Source organism: Schistocerca serialis, chromosome 2, assembly GCF_023864345.2.
Source record: "Schistocerca serialis cubense isolate TAMUIC-IGC-003099 chromosome 2, iqSchSeri2.2, whole genome shotgun sequence".
NCBI classification, from domain to species: domain Eukaryota; kingdom Metazoa; phylum Arthropoda; class Insecta; order Orthoptera; family Acrididae; genus Schistocerca; species Schistocerca serialis.
In genome coordinates this window covers 490331847-490358315 of record NC_064639.1, presented here as the reverse complement: position 1 = coordinate 490358315, position 26469 = coordinate 490331847, and the positions used below count along the sequence as shown (strand labels likewise).

Below are 26469 nucleotides of genomic sequence, written 5' to 3'. Positions count from 1 at the left end.
GCACCACAACACACCCTGCGATGCATTGACAAGTGCCCTGAGATGGTTTAGGAACTTTTTGAACACCTCTTGCAGGATAAATCAGTCGTGTATCAAAATGGTTCAAATGGCTCTGAGCACTATGGGACTCAACTGCTGAGGTCATTAGTCCCCTAGAACTTAGAACTAGTTAAACCTAACTAACCTAAGGACATCACACACATCCATGCCCGAGGCAGGATTCGAACCTGCGACCGTAGCGGTCTCGCGGTTCCAGACTGCAGCGCCAGAACCGCGCGGCCACTTCGGCCGGCGGTCGTGTATCCCACTATTATTCCGTCGACGACAGCTCCTACACAGTATTTCGGTAAGTAATATTCTCTCTTGTCTTCATATCCATTCATGGATGTGTGTAGTCTTCAAAACGCTCCAGTTCCGTATCGATCGAAAACGGACACACGTTCACAGGATTTTTCGGTTTATTTTGTGATGTAAAATCGTCTCACAAGTTATGTGATATTTCTTCTTAACCACCCTGTATACATAGTCATTATTAACTACAAAATTGCGCGTGTTAGGTGAACGGTCAGCGCGTTGGATTGCCACGCACAGGGGGCCCGGGTTCGATTCCCGGCTGGGAGATTTTCTCACCTCAGGGACTGGATGTTGTGCTGTCATCATCATCATTTCATCCCCACTGTCGACACGCAAGTCACCCAATGTGGCGTTGCACTCAATAAGACTTGCACTTGGCGGCCTAACTTCCCGTCTAGGAACTCCCGGCCACTGACGCCTTAGGATCATTTCTATTTTGTTGTGGTTGTTTATGTATTACAGTAAAGGAACACAAACATCACGTATAAATGCAATATTATACAAAGAAACACACTTTAAAATGGAAATGACTTCCCGAAACGTGCCATGTAAGAAATAACTAAAATAAAATTGTGCCTGGCAGCACAAAAATGTATTTCATAAACAGATGTCGATTACGATGAATGAAAAATTGAATTAGACCTTTAACTGCGAATTATTGAACTAGTCTCTTCCATACTAGTGACGCACATTCTAGCGTTTAGTGTGAGCGGTTTGCTGAGCTGCCTTTAACATCCGTTGTCGTTCCTCACCCTGACAGATGTTTTGAGATTGGGTCAGTCACAGGGTACCCTGCTTTCGCCGTCGTTACTCGCCCTCCAGCAGTCACTATTTATTCATCGCTATGGAATCATGGAAGTTGTTGGGGATTTAACTTACTGGCATATACTGTAGCTTCTCCCAAAGAATAAATATCCCTGTTGGGTAATCCACAAGTCCACTAGAAATTTTGTCGCTGGCATACAAGGAAGTGTATACTATAAATGTTATTTGCCAGAATATATCCTGCTGTATATAAAACCTGACTTCGTCTATTCTGTGATAGACACTGGCGATTCCAAATAAAGGGACTTAATCAGCTGCTCTGTTTTCTCGGTGAAAAGTTACCAAGGGATTTCACTGTATTTTTTCTACTCAGTCCTCGTGGCACTCTAACAGGTGAAACTTGACGATTCTCTGAAGTTCCTCAAACTGCACAGGGCGATGTTGGACAGGGCTGACACTGGACCCACATTCGAAAGGACTGGCGTTTAAATCCTCAGTTGGCCGTTCAGGTTCATGTTTTCCGTGGTTTTCCTAACTCGCTTAAGGCAAATGCCAACACGGTTACTTTGAAAAATTCTCGACCTGTTTTCTTTCTTTTTCTTCCCCAATTCGAGCTTGTGCTCCTCGTCTAATGACCTCGTCATCAATAATACGTAAAATGTAATACAAGTTGTCTTTTTTGTGTTTAGGCCTCTGTTTTCCCATATTGGCATTAATAAAAGTAATGTAGGCTATACTCCTTCTTCTGCGGCAGCAATAAAAGTCTTATTTAGAACTAAAGCGTTTCCCATTATTTCAAAGCATCTTCAGTGGTCAGATTTTTTGTTCCCTACTGCATTCCTATTGTTCTCCCAAACATAGGTGCTCGGTTTCCAGAGTTTTTCGCTGTACTGACACTGAATATATACATACGTTTTCGTGTTTTGTGGAGGCTCATACACTTCATGTACCACGAAAAAACCGCAAGAGGTGTATGTGCTTACACACAATTTGAGAACGTTTATATATCCATTGTCAGTAAAGTGCACTGTTCTAAAAATCGAGCACCGTGGCCTCCCTCTATACAGTCACTCACAGGATAAGATGTAAATCTAGCCATCTTTGTATGAGATCTGCCCTTTACCGACGGTTTCCTATATCATAACGAGCATCCAAAGTGCGACGCCAGTGATGCCGCGGTGATAGCGCACCATTTATTGACCAAGTGTCAGATCTATGTTGAATGATAAGCATCAAGTAGTTTAAACACCGATATACTTATATTTCCCTCTATTTTGAGGGAAGGTATAAGTTTTAGATCCTTCTACATTTTTTCCTTTTTTTGTGAGAGAAGAAAACTAATTCCTATAACTCTTATAAAGGTTTATTTAATGTATTTATAAAATGGTTGTAACTGTCTGAGAGATACAATCTGTATACTCAGTTGTCGTTCATCCACAAGTATTCCGATTCGACGTTCCTTTTGATTTTTTTCCAGGTTTATTTTGTTGCGTTCAGTGCCGTAAATAACCTTTGTACACCCACAAGCAAAGTGTTGGGGTCTTCGACTTCTTCGACACAAGGACGGCGGAGTGACGAGGCAACGAAAAGTGTGTCAGACGCCCCAGCTGGAGGTATCCCCTCCACTCTCCCCCACCAACTCCGCGCTGCGAGAGGAGGAGAATACCGATTGCGCATGCGCTAGTTGCAAGCTGAACTCACGTGGACGTCGCATCCTGAAGATAACGCGTACTTATTTGCACTCACGGTAGTGCGTTATAAGTGACAGTGAAAGCACAACAGCTCATCTAAACTGGAGGCCCTCTTACCTGTGCCGTGTAAGTACTGCAGCCGCTGCCCTGAAAATTCGCTTAGAACATAACATTGACAATGCGTGCTGGACGCTATTTTCCATTCTATCATATATAAAGTTTTCTTCGTGATACATTTGCACTTATAGTGTGGAGGAATGTTTTTTTGTGTGCTGCTCAACGACCCGTAATTAATACCATAGTCATTTCTTAGAGAACTGTAGGGGTTACCTAGATTGCTGATGTTCCGCCTAACGTTTCGTCTTCCACTGCTGGAGACTTCTTCAAAGGCTTTAACGGCTCAGGAAGGTGTTACAGACTCAAACAAGCTCAGCGAGTCGAACTGTTTACATATATCCACGCAAAGGTCGGCTCGTGACGTCATCAGACTGCAGTCAAAGATCGCTGAGTCCAGCCGTCGTATGCTGGGCAGTTTTGTGGTGAGGAGCAGCAGTTAGGAACTACAAAAATAAGCATCAGCACCCGCTTCAGAGAACACAAGAAAAATTGTTGCCTGGCCAAGACGGATAAATTAGTAGTGCAGATCATGCCCTAGTGTTTTGGCTCAGATGGCTCTGAGCACTATGCGACTTAACTTCTGAGGTCATCAGTCGCCTAGAACTTAGAGCTAATTAAACCTAACTAACCTAAGGACATCACACACATCCATGCCCGAGGCAGGATTCAAACCTGCGACCGTAGCGGTCGCTCTGTTCCAGACTGTAGCGCCTAGAACCGCACGGTCACTCCGGCCCGCCCTCTGTAGTTTTTACAAGATCTAATAATTACTACGCTAGGAGGTACAGAGAGGCCATGGAAATTCAAAAGCACAAACACAATTTCAACAGAAAATGAGGAGGATAGAAATTAGAAAAATGGTGCTTCGCCGTGCTAATTAAAACAAACAGCGAAAATCTTCCGCTCTACAAGCTCCATAGCATCTGTGGCGTTAGGTAGCGAACGTCACGAACCGACCGTTGCGTATATACGTATAGATAGTTCGGCTTGTAGAGCTTGTTCGAGTCTGTAATAGCTTTCTGAAGTCGGCCGGGGTGGCCGAGCGGTTCTAGGCGCTACAGTCTGGAACCGCGTGACCGCTACAGTCACAGGTTCGAATCCTGCCACGGCCATGGATGTGTGATGCCCTTAGATTAGTTAAGTTTAAGTAGTTCTAAGTTCTAGGGGACTGATGACCTCAGAAGTTAAGTCCCTTAGTGCTCAGGGCCATTTCAGCTTTCTGAATCGTTAAAGCCTCTGATGAAGTCTGCAGCAGTGGGAGACGGAACGTTGGGAAGAGCCCTTGACCACGGCCATATGCCCATAAATCAAATGTCAGCAATATCACAATCCCCAGCCTTGGAAGTCTGCAGTGCGTGGTTATTCCTAGACTGCCTGCCATACAAACCCTTTCATAAAATGAAGCTACATTTCTGCAAAACAACTGGAATCTTTTTCCGAATATTTGGGTGCGGCAGTTTTCTTCGGCGTTCCGACGTGTAGGTGAGATTTACCGTAAAATGTCACAACGATTTTGTTATTATTCACCACATAAATACGGTGCCCAACATAAACGTAGCAGGAAGCTATCCCACCACCACAGAAAGGAGTTGCTGCAGGAGGTGGTGTGCTTGCACTGTCTTATCACAGCGAACTACAACAACAATGGCAACACAATGAGTAACAATTAACAAGCATTTTAAGAGCATCTACATACACAAACACTTAGTTTTTGTGTGACGCTGATGAGAGGGCTTGACACAGGCGTTAAACATCTGAACACTAGTATAAACGTAGTTGAGAGAACAATGACTAACTAATCTATTAGCAGATCCTGTCGGGTTCTCTTGTCGTTGACTGTTAAGTCCTGTCTCTGTTAATACAGCACACGGCGACACTCGATGATTACTGAGACACTGTGCGGCGCCTGTACGACAGTGCTGTCCGACGACAAATACTGGCGTGAAGCTGTGCGTCCGCTTAAATCCACGGTGGGCTGATTAATGTCCATTTGCGAACTCTTTGACTGACGTCAGATGGAAAAAGGATGTAGCCCCTGCAGAGCTCCCTCTGCAGTGTCAGAACATAACTATGGCAGATAGAGGCGACTTATAGCAGAAGCATAATGTCGTCACTGTTACGTACGTCATCCATGTGACACCTAACCATAACTACACTGCCTGACAAAAAAAGTGAACCACTCACAAGGAGAGGAGGAAACGAAATAAAAATTCACAAGTGATTAAAAAATAGAGTCAAAATGACAAATAAATTGGCAATACGAGCCTGTTTATCAGTATAACGTTGGGCACAGCCTCAAGCCTGGTTGCAAACGCGAAACGTGTCATAAAGCCGTTCAGTCCTCTCCTGAGGCAAGCTGGCCAACATCTGCTGTAACTGCTTCTCAATATCCTGGACCTAGCGTTGGGATGGAGCTGAAGTCCAAGCTGGTGCGACACATATCCTACCAAAGACAGATCTCGGATCCTACTGGTCATGCAAGTACCTCAGTATCACTCTGAAAGTTGATAAAGACACTCGCGATGCGTCGAAGAACATTATTAAATGGTTCAAATAGCTCTAAGCACTATGGGACTTAACATCTCAGGTCATCAGTCCCCTAGACTTAGAACTACTTAAACCTAACTAACCTAAGGACATCACACACATCCAAGCCCGAGGCAGGATTCGAACCTGCGACTGTAACGGTCGCGCGGTTCCGGATTGAAGAGCCTAGAACCGCTCGGCCACATCGGCCGGCTCAACGAACATTGTCCTGTTGAAAAATAGTAGCATGATACTGCCACTTGAGAGGTAACACATGAGGAAGTAGGATGATCGTGACGTATCTGTGTGCTGACAGAATTCCCTCTATCTTATACCCGATGAGCACCCGCACCAAGACAGCAGTAGCAACACCTGTGCGTCTCTCCAAAACATTGGAAGAATGGCATCTCTCGCCAGATCGCTGTCGATGGTCATCCGGTATGGTGCACACACTATGCGACTCTATTCGTCTTCTGTCCATGATTCCCCGTCGTGGTTTCACCCAAACGCTGCCTTTTGTGCTGCGGTGTTAACGGGAACCTGCACATCAGACGGTCAATCCCTAGTTCGGCTGCACCTAGTCTCTGATAACTGGTGCGGTATGACATGGGATGTAGCAGCTAGTTCATTTCTTATTCTCAGATGGCAGATAAACATGTGAAGGGGTTCCGATGTGCTTGATGCACAATACAGTGATCCTTCCTTGTGATTGTCAGACATGGGCGACCGGAACTTTGAGAACGAGTATGTCTCACTTCACCTTCCCATACAGTCCTCCGTCGGGCGACTGCCACATCCAAATGCCCCCCCCCCCCCCCGCACCCCTCGCCCCCCCCCACACACATATATATATACATATATATTGCACGATTCAACCGCCCAGCCGAATGGAGACCCAACTGAGGCGTCTTTCAAATTCTATCAGGTTGTGATAACACTGTCTCATACACGTACACGGCACTCCGCGTCCTTCGCAGTAATTAGTCAACATACGACACAGTTCACACCCCATATACACGCTACCAGGCCTTGGGTGTGATTTTTAGGCGGTTTTCCACATCCCACTAGGTGAATACTGGGCTGGTACCCACGTCCCGCCTCAGTTACACTACTCGCAGGCATTTGAAAAAAATTAACGTTCGCACTATTTCATGGTTTCCACTAGACGCAGACAGCTGGGGTACATTAATTGCGCCCTGGGATGTATGGGGTGGCGACAGGAAGGTCATTCGGCTATCCTCTGACACTAACATCGCCAAATCAGACCGACCCCGCGTTGAAGTGAATGTTGATGATAACACGCTACCAGGCCTACTAACAACACTAAACACAAACGACACTAACGCATTCTGGTGGCCGTTCTACCTGTCACAGTGAACTGCAATTCTAAATACCTCCCACAGCGTGGATGTTGTGTATGGAGCTACACTGACATCCGGCCATGTCTTCTGGGTGCTTAACTTCTTTCGTCTGGCAATGTGTGTGGCGCCACGATGGAGATCTGCCCTGCAGTGTGGCGCCCTTTGTGTATATAGCTGTGTTCCGTATCAGACCGCGGACACACCAGACGCCACTGGTACCTAATTTTGAAGGTCAGAATCCTTGGACGCCTTGGGAGGTCACAGGCCGCTGCTATGAACATGCCACAAACGGTATTTTCAACGTTTTGACAACGATTCCAGGGCACAGACAATGATCGTGGTACACCAGCACAAACTCGACCACCAATAGTAAAACCACTCCACAGCAGGAACGATATTCACCCTTAACTGCTCTGCGAAATTCAGCGATTCTCTCACGGCAGTAGAGTTCCAAGCTTGCAGTTCCTATCGCAGTAGTAGTTTCACGATAAACTATTTACCAGAGCAGTAGGTCTGGGTAATGGCAGCATGTATTCGGTAACGCAGAGATTAGATTTTCACTAATTGGTGAATGTAGAAATGTGCTTTTCATAGAAGAATTAGTCGTCGCTAGTAGAGAACGTTATAGCTGGACAGTCATAGGAAGGCAGAAAGCAGTTCAGTGGTGGTGAACTCTGACAAGTAAACCTACCTAATGGATAAACATCGATTTTGATCGGCTTTGGATATGTTGTAATGTAGATTGTAGAACAAACTAAGACACGCATATTTTTATACGTGCCCATACGGCCGTTAAGAGGGTTAACAGCGCCTTTAAGAAACTGAGTTTAATATTTCTGAATGAATACCATTGAAACGGTCACAGATACAAAGAAACGTCAAATAAAAGTTCTACGGTTTTTAATGTAAGCTACAACGGTGCAAGAATATTTGTCAAAAATGTCATTTTTTTAAATCCTTTCCCCCACACTATTTTGTTTTCCATTTGGACATTTACTAACAGCAAAACGTATAGCATCACTAATATCAGATTCAGCCATATATGATGAAGTGTTATCCCAAAGACGCATTTGTCAGAAATAAGCTACAAATATCTCTGTGCCACTGTGTGCGTGCCCAATATGTCTCCGCTTCAATGCCACCTGTCATGATGGGTTGTTTAACCTGTCTTTTCGAAATAACTATATTATAAATGTATATTCTGCATTGTTCTATATATACTTTTTTCTTTTAATTTTATAAAATATAAAATGTTTTGTGTTGTATTTGAATATTCTTTTTAAAATTCGTATATTTTTTGTTTTCAAGTTGTAACCGTTTCAGATTTAATGGCGATATCTCTGAAGTTGTTACTGTTTAAAGTTATTATAGATCTGTACAATAATGAGGAGCTGCAAAATTGTCAGGTCAAAAAAATGCTGAATTGGAGGGGATTTCGAAAAAATAACATTTTTCGAAAAATTTGAGTGTGCCAATTAAAAACAATAGAACTTTTATTTGAAGATTGCGTTTTATATCTGCTACCGTTTCAGCGGTATCCGTTTCAGCGGTATTCATTCATAAATACTAAACTCAATTCCTGTCAAGGGGATGTTTCACCCCCTCAAGAGCCGTTTGGTCACGTACAAAAAATACGCGTCTCTTGACTTGTTCTACGCTACAACATATTCAAAGCCGATCAGAATCGCAGCGTATCCCTCGGATATGTTGAGTAGGCATATAGAGCTGGTGGCCAGGGATGTCCTTTCAGCTCCCAGTGATGTAGGACTCAGGAACTGCAATCTGATGTTGGTCTCTTGAGACGCTCCATTGGTCCAGACTTCCTGTTCATGAATAATATTGTTGCTAATATCCAGCTGCCCTGTTGGATATCAATCACATGGAGTCTCCAGCTATTTATCCGAATCTGAATCATAGTATAGCTCAAGTCTGGCGTGTATCAAGGGACCGGCTGTCAATACAGCTCTTGAACTACATCGTATAAAACATATCACATCACTGTGCAAGCGTATGCGGAAGCTATGGGAATCATATCCCTTATTAACGTTTCTTTGTGGAAGAGAGTTTAGAGTGCTGTATTTTTTTAAAATCTACACCTTGGGTTTCAAAGCAGTTATAACTGCATGTTTGAGACACCGCTGTCTAATAAATGTGTTGAATTTATAACTTCATTCGATTGCCCTTTTACGGACTAATTTATTCTTGCTACGTAAAAATATTTTTAAAATATGGGATTAAAGGATAATTTAATTCTTCAAAGTTCCAAAAAAAGAAAACAGCCTCTTTTGTGAGTATTTTATTAATAATCTAAAGATGCTCTTAAAGCGTCAAACGTGTCATTGTTAATAAAACACTTGCAACAGAGTCTGTTTTCTATTTTTGACACATTGAACCACTGTTGCAGCAACAAGCCAAAATGGAATGGTGTAATGTGTTCAGAAGTTTGCCTCATCGGTTTTAAAATTTTATTACCACTAAAGCGGTATCCGCTGTCCCAAGATAATCTGAGGACGGACTAACAGCGCGAAACACGTCGCTATTAATAAAACACTTGAAACAGGGGTCTGTTCTCTATTCTTGGAACATTGAACCTCTGTTTTTGCATGAAGCCAAAATGTGGTAATGTGTTCATTCATTCAGAATTTTTATTTCCATTTTTTTCAAGATGAAATTGATGCAATGGAAAAACTACTTTCCATCACACTTGTGTAGTCGTCATTCAACGCTAAATGATACTTGTCGCAACCGTAAACACGTCTCGTTCCTGCGTTTCTCATTGCCAGTGAACCCAAATGGTGGCATCTGTATGTTTGTTCCAGTACAGGCATTTGAGCCCACGCTTTGACAAACCGTGCATTCTCTAGGACTTTGCTCGTCTTGTTCAGAAAGCTTAGCAGTTTCTGTTTCCGAAATGAGAAGCCTTTAATCAAATGTATTTCAAGTTGCAGCATAAGACTCAGTTGGTCTACCTAACCCTAATGTCCTCTACTCATCTTCCACAAAACATTTAAGCCTCAACGATGGTCAAGACAATAGAACGTAAAATATCTGATTGCACCATTGAGAGAACGCTTTACTGACTGCGCAGCGTTCTCGTAGACGATCGAAGCTACCAGCATCTTCCACAGTTTCATTTTATCTGGTTACAGCAGGTGGATACCTCATCATCTTTTCATCTACATCCATACTCCAAAAGACACATTTGGTGTTTGACAGAGGGTACTTTGTATTCCAGTGTCTTCTCCCCTCTTCCTTTTCCGGGCGCGAATGATTACATCCGTATTTTTTGTAGAGATTTGTGGTGGCCTTAGGGTTTCTGGTGTTATGAGGATGGTCACAAATTATTTGTCTCTCAACAATATGGTAGAATACCCACGTTTTCACTGAAACAGAAATTCCTACCTCTGCATTTTACAGTCCTGTTTAATAATTGAGAAATCCCCGTAGTACTGGGTCTCAGTTTCCGAAGGGAATGCAGGGCGACACAGAAACACTGGAACATTTCTACAATCCAATAAAGTTAGAAGTGATGAAGGAAAGAAACATTGATGGCATTTATCATTTTTTTTAAATGCGTGCTTTAGATGGCGTCCTCCTGTACGAATACATTCGTGAAATCTGGTGTTGAGATTCCTCATTGACCGCTGCAACACCTCATCTGGGATACCGTGAACTGCATCCCGAATTCTCTGTTTTAACTCATCCAGGGTTCTTGGTCGAGTCGTGTAGACTTTGCTCTTGAGGTAGCCCCACAAGAAAAAAATCTGGCGATCTGGGGGGCCAGGGAATGTTATCGAATCGTGAGACCACACGGTTGCCAAACAATTCTCGCACATATGCCACTGATTTCCGTGTAGTGTGTAATGTTGCTCAGTCCTTTTGAAACCGGGCTTTGGGAAGTTATACAGTGCAGGTGTAACGAAATTTCGTAACATCTCCACGTAACGATCGGCATTGACAGTTATTGTGTTTCCCTGTTCATTTGCGAAAAAATACGGTCCGATAATACCACGTGATGAAATACCACACCATACCATCGCTTTTCTAGCGTGTAAAGGGCGCTCATGAAAGTCATTAGGATTTTTGTTTGCCCAGTAGCGGTAGTTCGGTTTATTCACATAACCTGTGAGATGAAAATTTGTCTCATCTGACATCCAAAACTTCCTTAGAAATTCATCGTCATTGTTTATTTTTGTAATCATTTGTTGAATCCTAAGGGCAACCGGTAATCGATGTCCTTCAATTGCTGCACCAACTGTAGTTTGTACGGATGAAATTCTAAATCAAGATGAAGTATCCAGAATGATATTTTTCGCTCTGCAGCGGAGTGTGCGCTGATATGATTAAAGCTGTGTGCCGGACCGAGACTCGAACTCGGGACCTTTGCCCAGATCGAGTCTCAGTTTTAATATGCCAGGAAGTTTCAAGATGAAGTATTCTGCGAACACTCTCCCGGGACATTCCAACCACCGCTGCTTGATTACGAGTTGAGCGCCGTGGGCTCTGTAAGACGGCCCCCCCATACAACATCAATGTTCGCTGGAGAACGCACACTTCTTGGTCGTCCTGTCGGTTTCTTCTTGAGGGCAGATCCAGTCTCTTCAAAGTTATTAATCCAACATGGTATCACGTGTTTCGATGCAATGGAATCATGGCGTCCTAAATTATAAAAACGTCGAAACTCCCTCTGCGCCGCTACCAAACTATCACTGTTTTTATAAAACATTTTTATGGCTAACGCACGCTGTTGTCCGTTCCACTGATCCATGATTACTGGAATGCCGGCCTGTTTACTCGCTTATTGTGTCGAGACTGCAGTGCTGTCACCTGCCCGTGGCTGCCACTACTCATTTCAAACATTCCCCGTTATTCTGTGTCTCCCTGTACATCCATTTTACGGTGAGATTACCATTATATTCATTAGCGGTGACAAAATTACCACACAACATGCGTGCTGCAAATCTTGATTAAGGCTGCGAACATTTCTTTGCCCTGAAGGTACGCTGCTCATTCAGTATAGACCAACATAATTTCTGGAGCGGGTAGTCAAAGTTTGCGCTCGATGTCAGGTAAGATCAAGGTGTAACGTGAGCAAAAGGAAATAGGTACGAAGTCGTTGGGAAGCAGTCTGCAGCCTGCAGCCCCAAAAAGAGTCCTGTTAAAGAAATTTGGGTTCACTTTCTCAATGTGTCTGAACCTGGGACGCTGGTGCAGATATCATCAACACAGTGTAACTCTCCGGTATGCGCTCCATACTTGCAGTACTTGTCAGTTGCTTTCTCTGTACACTGTGATGGTACAGGCGTCGAGCAGCCCGCCAGCAGGAGTTCATAACGTTGTATAGCGGTTCTCGGAGCAGTACTGGTGAGCTACAGTTCGTCGGTCTCATCTAAAATGCTGATGTCTTTTTATCGAGGTCAGCGCGTCGACAAACTGAAAGCTCTCCTTCCCTGGCGCTGCGCTGTTTGTTCTGACTGCCGACAGTCACTGGTGTACAGGGAGGAGTGTCCCACCATTTCAACAGGAATACCTTTTACTACGTTAGATATGTTGGTAACCTGTTATCGCGTAGGCTAATAGTCACAACAGGTTAAAAAAAAATACTGATCGACGTGTTTGCGTAACCTAGTTGGTCCACATAAATGAAGCCTTCGATTTTTTTGATTTTTTTTTTCCAGCTGCAGCTAACGAGGGGACAGCGCCTACTCGCCATCCCCGATTTCGTCGAAGTTTGTGGTATATGCAGGTATTGGCCAGAAATGAAAGTGACAGATGAGAAAGCTCCAGGTGGCCTAGCGCTTAGAAAAAATTGCAGTTTCGGCACGGGGCGGACGAGCTATGAGCCATTATTTTATGTTGGCCTGGCGGCTGACCTAGTAGAAAGAGTACGGAACAACAATGCTAAAGTCATGGGGTCGCCTCTCTGTCCAGAAACTATCTTATTTTTATATTATCAATTCTTACTGTACCTGCACTGCAATTAAGCTGAAATGATATTCCATGTATTGTATTTCTTAATATTTTCGTAAGGACGCATGGAAAGGAGAGGTAAAGGAAAATTTGGAATTGCAAAAAAATATCCAGGAAGCAATTATAAGGCGTAGGTGTACATGCGAGCATCATACACACATCAAATAAAGTTTGCATCACCTCGGTTCCGAGAGTTCCGGAACCTGTACAGAAAATTGGAATAAACATCACTTCCGCTTTTTTTATTGCTCATGAAAACCACACATTGCAGGTAGTACCACCATACAGCGAAACCTTCAGAGGTGGTGGTCCAGATTGCTGTACACACCGGTACCTCTAATACCCAGTAGCACGTCATCTCGCATTGATGCATGCCTGTATTCGTCGTAGTATACTATTCACAAGATAATCAAGGCACTGTTGGTCCAGATTGTCCCACTCCTCGACGGCGATTCGGCGTAGATCCTCGGAGTGGTTGGTGGGCCACGTCGTCCATAAACAGCCCTTTTCAATCTATACCGGTCATGTTCGATAGGGTTCATGTCTGGAGAACATGCTGGCCACTCTAGTTGAGCGATGTCTTTATCTCGCAGGAAGTCATTCACAAGATGTGCACGATGGTGGCGCGACTTGTCGTCCATGAAGATGAATGCCTCCCCAGTATGCTGCCGCTATGGTTGCACTATCGGTCGGAGGACGACATTCACGTATCGTACAGCCGTTACGGCGCCTTCCATGACCACCAGCGGCGTACGTCGGCCCACATAATGCCACCCCAAAACAGCAGGGAACCTCCACCTTGCTGCACTCACTGGACAGTGTGTCTAAGACGTCCAGCCTGACCGGGTTGCCTCCATACACGTATCCGACGATTATCTGGTTGAAGGCATATGCGACACTCATCGGTGAAGAGAACGTGATGCCAAACCTGAGCGGTCTATTCGCCATGTTGTTGGACCCATCTGTACCGCGCTGCACGGTGTCGTAGTTGCAAAGATGGAAGTCGTCATGGACGTCGGGAGTGAAGTTGCGCATCATGCAGCCTACTGCGCACAGTTTGAGTCGTAACGCGACGTCCTGTGGCTGCACGAAAAGCATTATTCAACATAGTGGCGTTGCTGTCAGGGTTACTCCGAGCCATAATCCGTAGGTAGCGGTCATCAACTGCAGTAGTAGCCCTTGAGCGGCCTGAGCGAGGCATGTCTTCGACAGTTACTGTCTCTCTGTAACTCCTCCATGTCCGAACAACATCGCTTTGGTTCACTCCAAGACGCCTGGACACTTCCCTTGCTGAGAGCCCTTCCTGGCACAAAGAAACAATGCGGATGCGATCGAACCGCGGTATTCACCGTCTAGGCATGGTTGAACTACGGACAACACGAGCCTTGTACCTTCTTCCTGGTGGAATGACTCGAACTGATCGGCTGTCGGACCCCGTCCGTCTAATAGGCGCTGCTCATGCATGGTTGTTCACAACTTTGGGCGGGTTTAGTGACATCTCTGGACATCCAAAGGGACTGTGTCAGTGATACAATACCCACATCCAACGTGTCTTCAGGAGTTCTGGGAACCGGGGTGATGCAAACATTTTTTTGATGTGTGTTTATAAAATTAAACACTTTTAATGCGTTATCCGAAGATTTACGCGTGCTGGAGTCATTTTCATTGTAAAAACAAGGAATCAATAATTTTCTCTGCAACATGAACACTTTATAAACGCCGCATTTCTACGATTACATCGTTGTATTAAAGTTTCTATAGGAAAAAACGTCGTTTACGTCCATAGAACGTTCTCTCTCATCGGACAGTTTGTCAGCAAACCACGCGTAAGTAAATCCTATATGCTTGAATTACAACCCCTTCTTGGAAAGTTATCTGCAGAATTCTCTGGACGCTGTAAGTTCAAAACCTTCCTGGAAATTTATTTGCAATTGCATATTTTCCTTAATCTTTTCTTTTCATCCCTTTCATTAAAATATCAGTAAATGAAATACAGTGACCATTATTTCGTTTTATATGCAGCGTACTTAACGTAAAAACTGAAAATAAAAAGTGCTTCCGCATAGGGACCCGCATCCATAACCCACGGATTACCGTTCAGTTCTCTATCCGCTGACCCAATCGCTGCCTGGAAACCATGCTAACATAAAATGTCTCATGCATCGCCCGTTCCTCGCCAAAAACGCCACGTTTTTTTTATTTTCTAAACTCTCGACCATCTGGCGCTACGACTTCTGTCACTTTCATTTTTTTTTCAAACTCCGCTTATATAATAAATCTGGACCAAATTGGCGATGAGCAGTAGGCGCGGTGCCCTTGTAGGCTGCATTTTCGTCCACAATAAACGTTCATGTTTAGAGAAATTGATTGCTTTAACTGTGTTGTAGGTCGTTGTGAGCTTCAGTCCGAACGTGGGAAGTAGCATCTTGAATCAGCTGCGTGTTGACTTTTCAGTTTTAGAGCCCTATGTTGTGGCGTAGCAAGACAGCCACGCCACGGAAGTAGCCGAAAGGCACGCGTTTAGTTCACGCAGGCAAGAGTTAGGTCTGTAACAGGATACGTAATGAATGCTATAAAGAAAAGTACGTAGCTTCTGGAATACTTAACTTTAATCCATCCTTGATACATCGCTATTGACGATATAAGTGAGACTCCATAGATACATGCAATGTTACAAATGGCGCCTTGCTAGGTCGTAGCCATTGACTTAGCTGAAGGCTATTCTAACTATCTGATCGGCAAAGGAGCAAGGCTTCGTCAGTGTAGTCGCTAGCTACGTCGTCCGTACAACTGGGGCGAGTGCTAGTCAGTCTCTCGAGACCTGCCTTGTGGTGGCGCTCGGTCTGCGATCCCTGACAGTGGCGACACGCGGGTCCTACATGTACTAATGGACCGCGGCCGATTTAAAGCTACCACCTAGCAAGTGTGGTGTCTGGCGGTGACACCACACCCTAAACATAGTTTTTACATGGGCTTGAAACAACATTTCTATGTGGTACAATAGTTCAAAAAAGTGCTTAAGGCCGATCCACGCTAGTATACGCTAGTATACGTTTTGCAAGCCTCTTCAGCTCTGCGTAACCACTGCAACCTACACCCTTTTGAATTTGTTTACTGCAGTCGAGTTTTGGATTCCCTCTACAATTTTTAACCACTACACTTCCCTCCATTATGAAACTGACTGGAATTCTTTTTCGTACAAGGATTGTTTCTGTGGAAACAGGGGTTTTACGACTTTATTATATGTACATTCGTGTATGAAAAAAATGTATCTCACAAAAAATTAAAAACAGTGGCTGCAGCCCATCCCAAAATAGGTACCTCGCGGTGCATGCTGGTTTGGGCGGATCTATAAAAATAGAAAATTCTTAAATTACAATGAATTCGAGTGGCCATCGCGACGGGGTTCTGATAAATACATACTTCGAAAAAATGACGGCTATTTGTAACACATTAATCAATTTCTTGGTATGTTTTTCTAAGTTCAAATGCTTAAAAAATATTTAATATTTCAACACAATAAGTTCTCGCAAATGTTTGCCAAATTTAATTCTCTTTCACTAAAAAAAAAATCAAATGAGTCGGTTAATCTGTCGACGATCCAGAGCACTTCACGCGAAGAAAAACATTGTTTCGAGGAAAACGTGTTTAAAGTTCAGAGTAACACAGAAAAAGTTGTTTCAAAACTTACGGTTAATCTACGATCCCAGGACCATATAGACATCGTTTCTCTTCCTCAAACGTGCTGTGGTTCTCAATTTGGTGCTGTATTTGTTCAGTCCGGGCTCTTTTAGCAAACTAACGCATTCCTTGCACCGCGGCGACCACGCGTTTTTGGCAGATAACCCCGCAAAGTTTTAGCTGTTCGTCCCTATGACGATTCCTAACACGTCCATGGCCTTCAGAACAGATGAATAACCTTCACTGAATATACCTGCAGCTATGCATCCTGCTGTTCCGTTTTTGCCCTACAATGAAGGTGTTTCGGTACCTCTTACCAAATGCACACTTTGAAGCGCATATTTCAAGCAAATCTTCATTGGAAAGAACTTCTTATACTGGTCGAATCTTTTCTTGAACTAATTCATCGATCACCTGCAGGTGCCTATATTTCGATCGACGCACAGTTCCATTCAACACTCTGTAACTTCAAAAATACTTTCACAATCAGAAACCCTTTGCAGGCATAATTTATATACTTCAGTGATGCAAATTATGTAAAAAAATCTTTTTTTTATTGTTCTCGACCAGAACCTGCCCTTATTGTCTCATGGTGCGTCCTACGAAGTGATTCCATCTTTTAGCGAATTTGCACCACAAATTTATTTTTTCTCCAGTTCGATTCAGCAGCTCTTCATTGGTTATCAGATGTCCATCCGGTTTTTTAGCCTTCTTCTCTAGCAAAACTTTTCTAAACTTCTATTTTGATCTTGTCGGAACTGTTTGCCGTCCACTTCTCACTTCCGTACAAGGCTACACTCCAGTCAAATATCTTCAGACCTCCTACCACTTAAATTTAAATTCATTGTAGGTAAGAGAGCAATTTAAGGAAGAAAAATACATTTAAAAACGGAATCTTTCCGCACTTTCCGAGGAGGCATATATACGACGCTAAAGCGTAAATCACCCTCATCGTCTTACTTGTATATACGTCTCTTCATTTCACAATAAGTTATGTTGCTTTTATACTTGCAAACACTGTCTGGAGCATTACTTCTTTTATTAATGATTAGCGGTTTCGATCTATCCAACAGATCATCTTCAGATCTGCCACCACAAGGTTCAGTTTGTCAACAGCGGTAAGACTAACATAAAATAAACGTAAAAATACAGTAGATGTTACTTTTGTGTCACCTTACCACTGTTGACAAACTGAACCTTGTGGTGGCAAATCTGAAGATGATCTGCAGTGAACCGTTTAGTTATGCAATTTACGCAGAGCTAACTTTGGCCGCCATTTTATGCTGTATGGCGTATCAATTTGTCTGCCAAAAATTATGTTCATAGTGTTTAAGATATGTACCTTTGTTTGTTCGTAAATATTTGTATGTTAAAATAATTTTATGCAGAACGAAAATGTTCAACGTGACGATAAAATAAGGATCCGAGCTCGGAAAATTCCCTTAAGGCGAACAACAGCATAATTCTTTGCCTTACATGAGTTTATGCTCCGTCTCCAATGATCTCATCGTGTACCCAATGCTCAGCCCTAATCTTCCTTCCTTTCTCCCCGTAGATGTTTCGCTCATCATAAACCTGCTATCTGCCAAGGTTTAGCGTAATCTCAGGCAAGATTGAAGTATTAAGAGAAAGTAGTACATTACCTCGTTTGCAGGCCTCTCCTACAACTTTAGTAAAAAGTTCCAGAAGAGCTAAGTCTCATACTTATTTAACAAAGTCATGTGAAAACTCAGTGATAATTTATTCACAGTCATCGAATCAAATACTGATATCCATGGAACAATCTAACACAATGCAGTTTGAGAACTTTTGAATACAAGCAGTTTTATCTGCTACACCATAACTTATTTCTGATATGTCCTGAACCTCTCTCTCAATTAGAATTTTCATTTGTCTAACTAAAATTTCGGTATGCCTCCTACGAAATGAACACACGCTGCCACATTGCCTTACCTTCTCGTTAATCGCTTTCTCGTCGTTGTCAATATATTTACGTATGTGATAAGATTATTGTGAAGTACCTCACAATACAGTGACACCTGCGAGGCCAGACAATGAAACAACAGGTCAGTGACCCCTCTTCCCCTCCCCCTAATCAGCCCTACCTTGTACCGCTGAACTGAACTGAAAAGTTATAAGCTGAAGTACACTGGACGCACTATGGCTCCGTGCTAACGTGGCCCACAACAGCACAGCGACATTCGCATACTTCCCGTGAGTCCAGTTTTCTGGATGGACTTGCTGACGTCACCAAAAACGCTAAAAACGTACATTATGTCAGTAGTTTGCGCAGACCAATTCTTTTGATTAAATACTTTTGCTAAGTGACTCTCCATAGGCCATAACTATTGTTTGAATGTCATAAAGTATAAACTCCCTAGCAATCGTTACGTGATTTTTTTTTTTTTATTTTAGGCCAGTTTAGGTCTTTAAGACCATATTCAGGAACACAAACATCACCGCAGTATACATATGTTCACATGATGATTTCCAAACATGTTTGTGAAATCATGACAGTCATGACAATGTGATGATGGTTTTATACGATGGACATTTCGTAAATAATGCACAGGTTGGTGTTACTGTGGATTGTTTGATGCAACAACAATGAAAATTACGTCAGATGTGGTTGAAGCCTGAGGAATATGCACATTAACTTTAAATGCGAACATTTTTAGGTTAGGCTTTACCGTGACTATTACTGACATTAAATGAAACAACAAGTTTACTGTTAATAGTCACCGTTTTATTTATTTCCACGATGCGTTTCGAAGGTTTAAACCTTCATCATCGGGTGGATTTACATTAGTTAGTATGATATTTGTGTGTGTGTGTGTTGTGTTACGATTTCTAGAGGAACTTGTGGCACTGCCTAGTGGAGAAACAAGACACTATTTCAGAATATGGTTTAGGATTACTTTTGACAAAAAATTAAACTGGTGTCTAATGGTAAACATTAAAAAAGTAAACTAGAGTACCTCCAGTGGTCACAGGTCCCTTTTGCTGTCGTAACACATCACATGTATACTGCCACATTTGTAAACAAATATGGCGTCTGGAATCAGCTGGGTGCAAGGTTCGCATAGCAGAAGAGAAGACATAATCGCAAAGTGCAAAGACAACACATCGTAAGACAAGACAAGACATCGTAACAACATTATTACAGAATAATTGTTTAAAGCATTTGGAGGTGTTTGTTTTGAGGTGTCGAATATATCTATCTGTATATTTTATAGCATTAACCAATGTATTACCTCAACCTTTAGGCAGCTAATATATGTAACACGTAATCTTAAGACTCCTTGCCATGTAAATGTTTGCTCTCATATAATCACTCTTTCCTCTCTCTCTTTCTCTCTATCTCTCTCTCTCTCTCTCTCTTGGCTCAAATGGTTCAAATGGCTCTGAGCACTATGGGACTTAACTTCTAAGGTCATCAGTCCCCTAGAACTTAGAACTACTTAAACCTAACTAACCTAAGGACAACACACACATCCATGCCCGAGGCAGGATTCGAACCTGCGACCGTAGCGGCCGCGCGGTTCCAGACTGTAGCGCCTAGAACCGCTCGGCCATCCCGGCCAGCTCTCCCTCTCTCTCTCCCTCTCTCTCTCTCTCTCTCACACACACACACACACACACACACACACACACACACTCTCTCTCTCTCTCTCTTCCTCTCCTTCTGCCTCCAGCCCCTCACATCTGTTTATTAATCCCAATCAAAGAGTGTCATCTACGTATGATTTTACTGCTGTAGCCAATATGACCATTGTAATTCAAGTCTGTAACATTTCACCTAATTGTTATTAACAAGTATGAAGTTTAAGCATTTTAACATTACACCTGATGGATAAACGAGTAGGAATGTTTAGCTGTTTTAACTTGTCAAAATTGGATTTATATACCACCTGAAGTACCCACACATATATTCGACACCTCAAAATAAACACCTCCAAACGCATTAAACAATTATTCTGTAATAATGTTGTTACGATGTATAGTCTTTGCACTTTACGATTATGTCTTCTCTTCTGCTATACGAACCTTGCACCCAGCTGATTCCAGACGCCATATTTGTTTACAAATGTAGCAGTATACATGTGATGTTACGACAGCAAAAGGGACCTGTGACCACTGGAGGTACTCTAGTTTACTTTTTTAATGTTACCATTAGATACCAGTTTAATTTTTTGTCAAAAGTAATCCTAAACCATATTCTGAAATAGTGTCTTGTTTCTCCACTAGGCAGTGCCACAAGTTCCTCCAGAAATCGTAACACAACACACACACACACACACACATACACACACACACACACACACACAAATGTCATACTAACTAATGTAAATCCACCCGATGATGGAGGTTTAAACCTTCGAAACGCGTCTTGGAAATAAATAAAATGGTGACTGGTAACAGTAAACTCGTTGTTTCATTTAATGAATATGCACTTTTTTTTGCTGTCTGTGGTGTCACCGCCAGACACCACACTTGCTAGGTGGTAACTTAAATCGGCCGCGGTCCATTTAGTACATGTCGGACCCGCGTGTCGCCACTGTGTGATCGCAGACCGAGCGCCACCACAAGGCAGGTCTCGAGATACGGACTAGCACTCGCCCCAGTTGTACGACGACTTTGCAAGCGACTACACTGACGAAGCCTTTCTCTCATTTGCCGAGAGACAGTTAGAATAGCCTTCATCTAAGTCCATGACTACGACCTAGCAAGGCGCCATTAACCGTATCTGAAGATAGTCTTATTTGTATTATCAAGAGCGATGTACCACCAGGATGGAATAAAGTTAAGTATTCGAGGAGCTGCATACTTTTCTTATTAGAATTCACTACTTATCCTGTTCCAGAATTCATGCCCGTCTGCGTTAGATAGCGTGCATTTCGGCCTCCTCTATCTACAAGGTGTTGGCACATTTGCCAACACATCATTGGCGACAAGGGAAACATGTTCTTTCTAATTGCTTACAATTACTTGTGTCATGGTTTCGCCAGATGTACTGTCCGAATTTTATTGCTTGCAGAATCAGCAAACGCAGGCGTTATTGGATGCCCTTGGACAGCTCGTCCAGGGTCAACGTGCCATTCAAACCGATGCGGCAGCCGCCGCTTCACCGCTACCGCAGCCACAACTCGCAGTTGCACCGCAGTTTCGCAATTTTGATGCGGCGCAAGAATCCTGGACAGAATGGTCACGCCACTTTGGATTTCATCTCGCCGCCTACAGAATTCAAGGTAACGAGCGGCAGCCTCATTTATTGTCGTGTGTAGGGGTGCAAACGTACCGTGTGATAGTGAAATTGTTTCCCCGACGCGACATAGCAACTCTGTCCTACGATGAAATTTTGTCGGCATTGGACGCCTATTTCAAAGAAACAGTCAATGTCGATGCAAAGAGGTATACTTTCTTTCGTACAAAACGTACGGCCGGTCAGACTAATAGGGTGTCGGTTGCAACTTTGCAAGGCCTTACTAGGGATTGTGCGTTTGAATGTGACTGTGGCCTTCCTTATTCAGATACTATGGTGCGTGATGCAATTGCACAGAACGTTTCTGATGTTCGCATCCGGGAGCAGATTTTGAAACTAGTTAATCCCTCCCTTCAACAAGTGATAGACATATTGGATAGACAAGACACGCTTGACTTTGCTCAGGAATCATTTGAAACTTCGCCAGCCGTGTGTAACATTAACTGGCCCGCCGGGCGCACAGCGCGCCCGGTAAACGGCCCTCGCACACGTCAGCACAGCTGCCGCCACGCTCTAAACCAGGTGTGCCGCGCCAGCACACATATGCAGTGAAATTATGCCCGCGGTGTGCTACTAGACATTCGCGTGAACATTGCCCGTCACGCCAAGCTATTTGCTTTTTCTGTAATAAGAAAGGACATGTTCAAAGTGTTTGCCAGAAAAAGCTCAGATCAAACAATCATAATCATTCCAGGCCTTTTGCTTCGCGCTGGAATCCAACCAAGGACACTCAGGCTCGTGGACCTTCGCCCATGGACATTCATGTAGTTAATTCCGCTTCGTTCAGTGCCACTGTCTCTAACAGTGACTGTGTTCGTCCCACAAATACTGTGCGTCGACGTCGCCGGAAATCACGTCAATTAGCAAGTGATGCTGTACCTGTATCAGTTCAAGTTGCACGAGACAGTCGCTCTTGTCGTCAGCAGGACAATAAACTTTTTGTAGATTTGGACTTTAATGGCAAGCTCATACCATCCCAGCTCGATACCGGAGCTGCAGTTTCATTGCTCAATCACGACACGTACAAACAACTGGGCAAACCTCCGTTGCGTGCCGCAAATGTTCAGTTAAATAGTTATTCAGGACAAAATATCCCTGTGTTAGGACAGTGCACCCTTCTTGCAACATATGTACAAGGGACAAACAAAACTTGTGTCATTTTACGTTCTTCGTTCTTCTACTGCAGTGAACTTGTTTGGTTTAGATTTATTTCAATTGTTTAACATGTCTATAGTAAATCAGGTCCTATCAGTGAATCAGACTGTGCCTTCAGACAGTGTTTCTCGTCTATGTGAAGAATTTGCAGACATTTTTGCACCGGGCCTTGGTTGCGCTACGAACTATGAAGCACACTTGGAACTGAAAGTAAACGCGCAACCGAAATTTTTCAGAGCGCGCAATGTTCCTCACGCATTGCGTGTTGAGGTCGCAAGAACATTACACGATTTAGCATCACAAGGTGTGAGTGAACGTGCGCCATGCCTCTTCCATTTCAGCTCCGCTTCATCGCTTACGCCGTACAGGTGTTCCGTTTCTCTGGACGACGGAATGCGAACGCGCCTTTCGCCAGTTGAAATCGGCGTTGCTTTCAACTACTTGCCTTACGCCATTCGATCCCCAGAAACCCCTTTTGTTGATGGTAGACGCATCGGATTTCGGGATCGGTGCTGTGCTTGCGCAAACAGTTGGCTCGCATGATCGCCCTATTGCCTTTGCGTCCAAATTGCTCTCGTCTGCGCAAAGAAATTATTCACAGATAGAGAAAGAAGCTTTGGCTCTCGTGTTTGGTGTTACTAAGTTCCATGATTTCTTGTATGGTCGTCACTTTACCATCATCACCGACCACAAAACTTTGACATCGCTTTTTCATCCGAACAAGCCTGTACGTCCACGTACAGCGCAGAAATTCATTCGCTGGTCTATTTTCCTCTCGCAGTACCGCTACGATAGCTTGTATCGGTCCACTGCTAAGCACGGAAACGCCGATGCGTTGTCCCGTTTGCCTGTTGCTGAGGATAGAGCATTCGAATCTTCCGAACTTGCTTGCATGTTCATTGATGCGGAAACCGATGAAGTGGTCGAATCGTTTCCGATTGATTTTCGTCGTGTAGCTACAGCCACAGCTGCAGACCCTGTCCTTGCTACCGTTTTGCGTTTCGTTGCTACGCAATGGCCTTTGTCAAAGTCTCGGATCGAGGATCCGTTGGTTCGCCGATTTTTTGCTCACAAGGAGAGACTTTCTGTACGACGTGGTGTTTTGTTGTTGCGTTCTGATAATGATCAGTCCAGAGTCGTGGTCCCACGTTCGTTACAGTCCTCTGTCTTACGGCTTCTTCACCAAGGACATTGGGGTATAGTGCGAACGAAACAACTTGCTCGTCAGCACTGTACTTGGTTCGGAATCGATGCTGCGATTACGAATATGTGTTCTTCTTGCATGGCGTGTGCCGAACAACAATCCGCACCGCCGCGGAAAGTCTTTGCATGGCCAAAAGCCACTTCCCCTTGGCAACGCTTGCACATCGATTTTGCTGGTCCATTCTGGAATGCTCGATGGTTGGTTCTGGTAGATGCCTTCAGTAATAATTCCTTTTGTTATCCGGATGTCTTCCACGACGTCCTCTGCCACCATCAAAGCGTTGTCTGCTATCTTTTGCACTGAAGGTCTTCCGCAGACTATTGTTTCCGACAATGGCCCACAATTCATGTCCGCAGAATTTCAGTCATTCTGCCAGGCCAATGGTATTCAACATCTGACATCCGCGCCGTTTTCGCCTCAGTCAAACGGTGCCGCTGAACGATTGGTCCGGACTTTCAAGTCACAGATGTTGAAATTGAAAGAGTCACATTCTCGGGAGGACGTATTGTTGCTCTCTTTGTCTTCGTATCGCTCTCAGCCCCGAGATGGTCGCTCGCCGGCTGAGTTGCTCCACGGTCGTCCTCATCGCACCTTGATGTCTTTGCTGCATCCGCCGCATCAGGTTCCTGTGCAGCGGCAGACTCCTGCTTTTGCTCCAGGCGACGTTGTATTTTATCGCAACTATCGAGGTTCACGGCGTTGGCTCGCAGGGCGCATTCTTCGCTGCCTCGGCCGCGCGATGTATTTGGTTTTGGGGGCCTCTGGTGAGGTGCGTCGGCATCTCAATCAGCTGCGCCTCTGTCGTCGCACGGGTTCTGCCGCTCCCCGTCTGCTTTCAGCGACGGTGCCGTCCGGTCAGCGCCCTGGGGACCCATCTACTGGCTCGCCTCATCCCCAGGTGTTACCGACGATGCCTTCCATTTTGCCCCATGGCGACGCGCCGCCGCAGCAGCCGCCGCCGCCGCCACCGCCGCCGCCTGTTTTCCCGCCGGCGCCGCCCGCATTCGACGCTTCGCTGCAGCCGCCAAGCGCCTCCCTGGGTCACGCGCCGCCGCTCGCTTCCCGTGACCAGCTGTCCTCCGCCTTGGACCTCTTGCCCGCTCCGGACCACATGGCGTCTTCGCGCGTCGGGTACCCCGACGCAATGGAGGTCGACCCTTCGGCCCCTCCTGTTTCTTTACGGGCGCATACACCGCATGTTGACGTGCACCCTGGACTAGGTTTTCAGGCGTTTCCTAGATCCCCTCGGACCGAATGGCCGGGTGCGGGTGGCACAGCCTCGCCTGTTGTTAGGCTCCCCACCTCATCGCATACGTCAACATGGGGTCCTCCCCACGGCGGGCGGAAGCCTTATAACACGACCGTTCGCCGATTTGCGGTGGAGGAATGTGGTGTCACCGCCAGACACCACACTTGCTAGGTGGTAGCTTAAATCGGCCGTGGTCCATTTAGTACATGTCAGACCCGCGTGTCGCCACTGTGTGATCGCAGACCTAGCGCCACCACAAGGCAGGTCTCGAGATACGGACTAGCACTCGCCCCAGTTGTACGACGACTTTGCTAGCGACTACACTGACGAAGCCTTTCTCTCATTTGCCGAGAGACAGTTAGAATAGCCTTCATCTAAGTCCATGACTATGACCTAGCAAGGCGCCATTAACCGTATCTGAAGATAGTCTTATTTGTATTATCAAGAGCGATGTACCACCAGGATGGAATAAAGTTAAGTATTCGAGGAGCTGCATACTTTTCTTATTAGAATTCACTACTTATCCTGTTCCAGAATTCACGCCCGTCTGCGTTAGATAGCGTGCATTTCGGCCTCCTCTATCTACAAGGTGTTGGCACATTTGCCAACACATCAGTCTACCTTAACATAAAATTGGCGAGAGGTAGAATTGGATCCTGTAAGAGTATCGAGTCTATGGCTTAAGACCAGAGGTCAAACATCAAGATCGAAACTTTACGCAGCTAACTCTACAGAAATCACAGTGCGTTAACTGAAGTACGTTGTGAGTTTGCAGTGGACCGTAGTACAGTTTCACGTTGGGTTAACGGTTTTCGTGGTGGTTGTACGGGCATAGACGATAATCCGAGATCCGGAAGGCCAAAAACGTCAACAGATGAACGAAGTGTAAAACTTATGGCAGTTGCTCTTGAAGATGATCGCTGTGAGACTTGTGAGGAACACTCCGAAGTTACTTGAATTTCTCGAACATAAGTATTCCGTATTCTGTCAAAGAGAAAAATTTCTACGAGGTGGGTCCTACAGTGTTTGACTGCTGATGAGAAGCAGAAACGCCTGGACATTGCAACCTTGCTCAAACAACGATTCGATCGTGAAGGTCAATGGTGCATGTTTCGAATTTTCGTCGTTGATGA

General features: G+C 44.4%; 1 protein-coding gene across 1 annotated transcript in view; it reads left to right on the top strand.

Annotated features, from left to right (window-relative positions):
- Window positions 1-2788: 2788 nt before the first annotated feature.
- LOC126456115 (uncharacterized) overlaps window positions 2789-26469 on the top strand; it is a 65982-nt gene continuing 42301 nt past the window's right edge. Inside the window, exon 1 of the mRNA XM_050091869.1 lies at window positions 2789-2936. The gene's annotated coding sequence lies outside the window, so the exon portion shown is untranslated. The remainder of the gene's footprint in view (window positions 2937-26469) is intronic.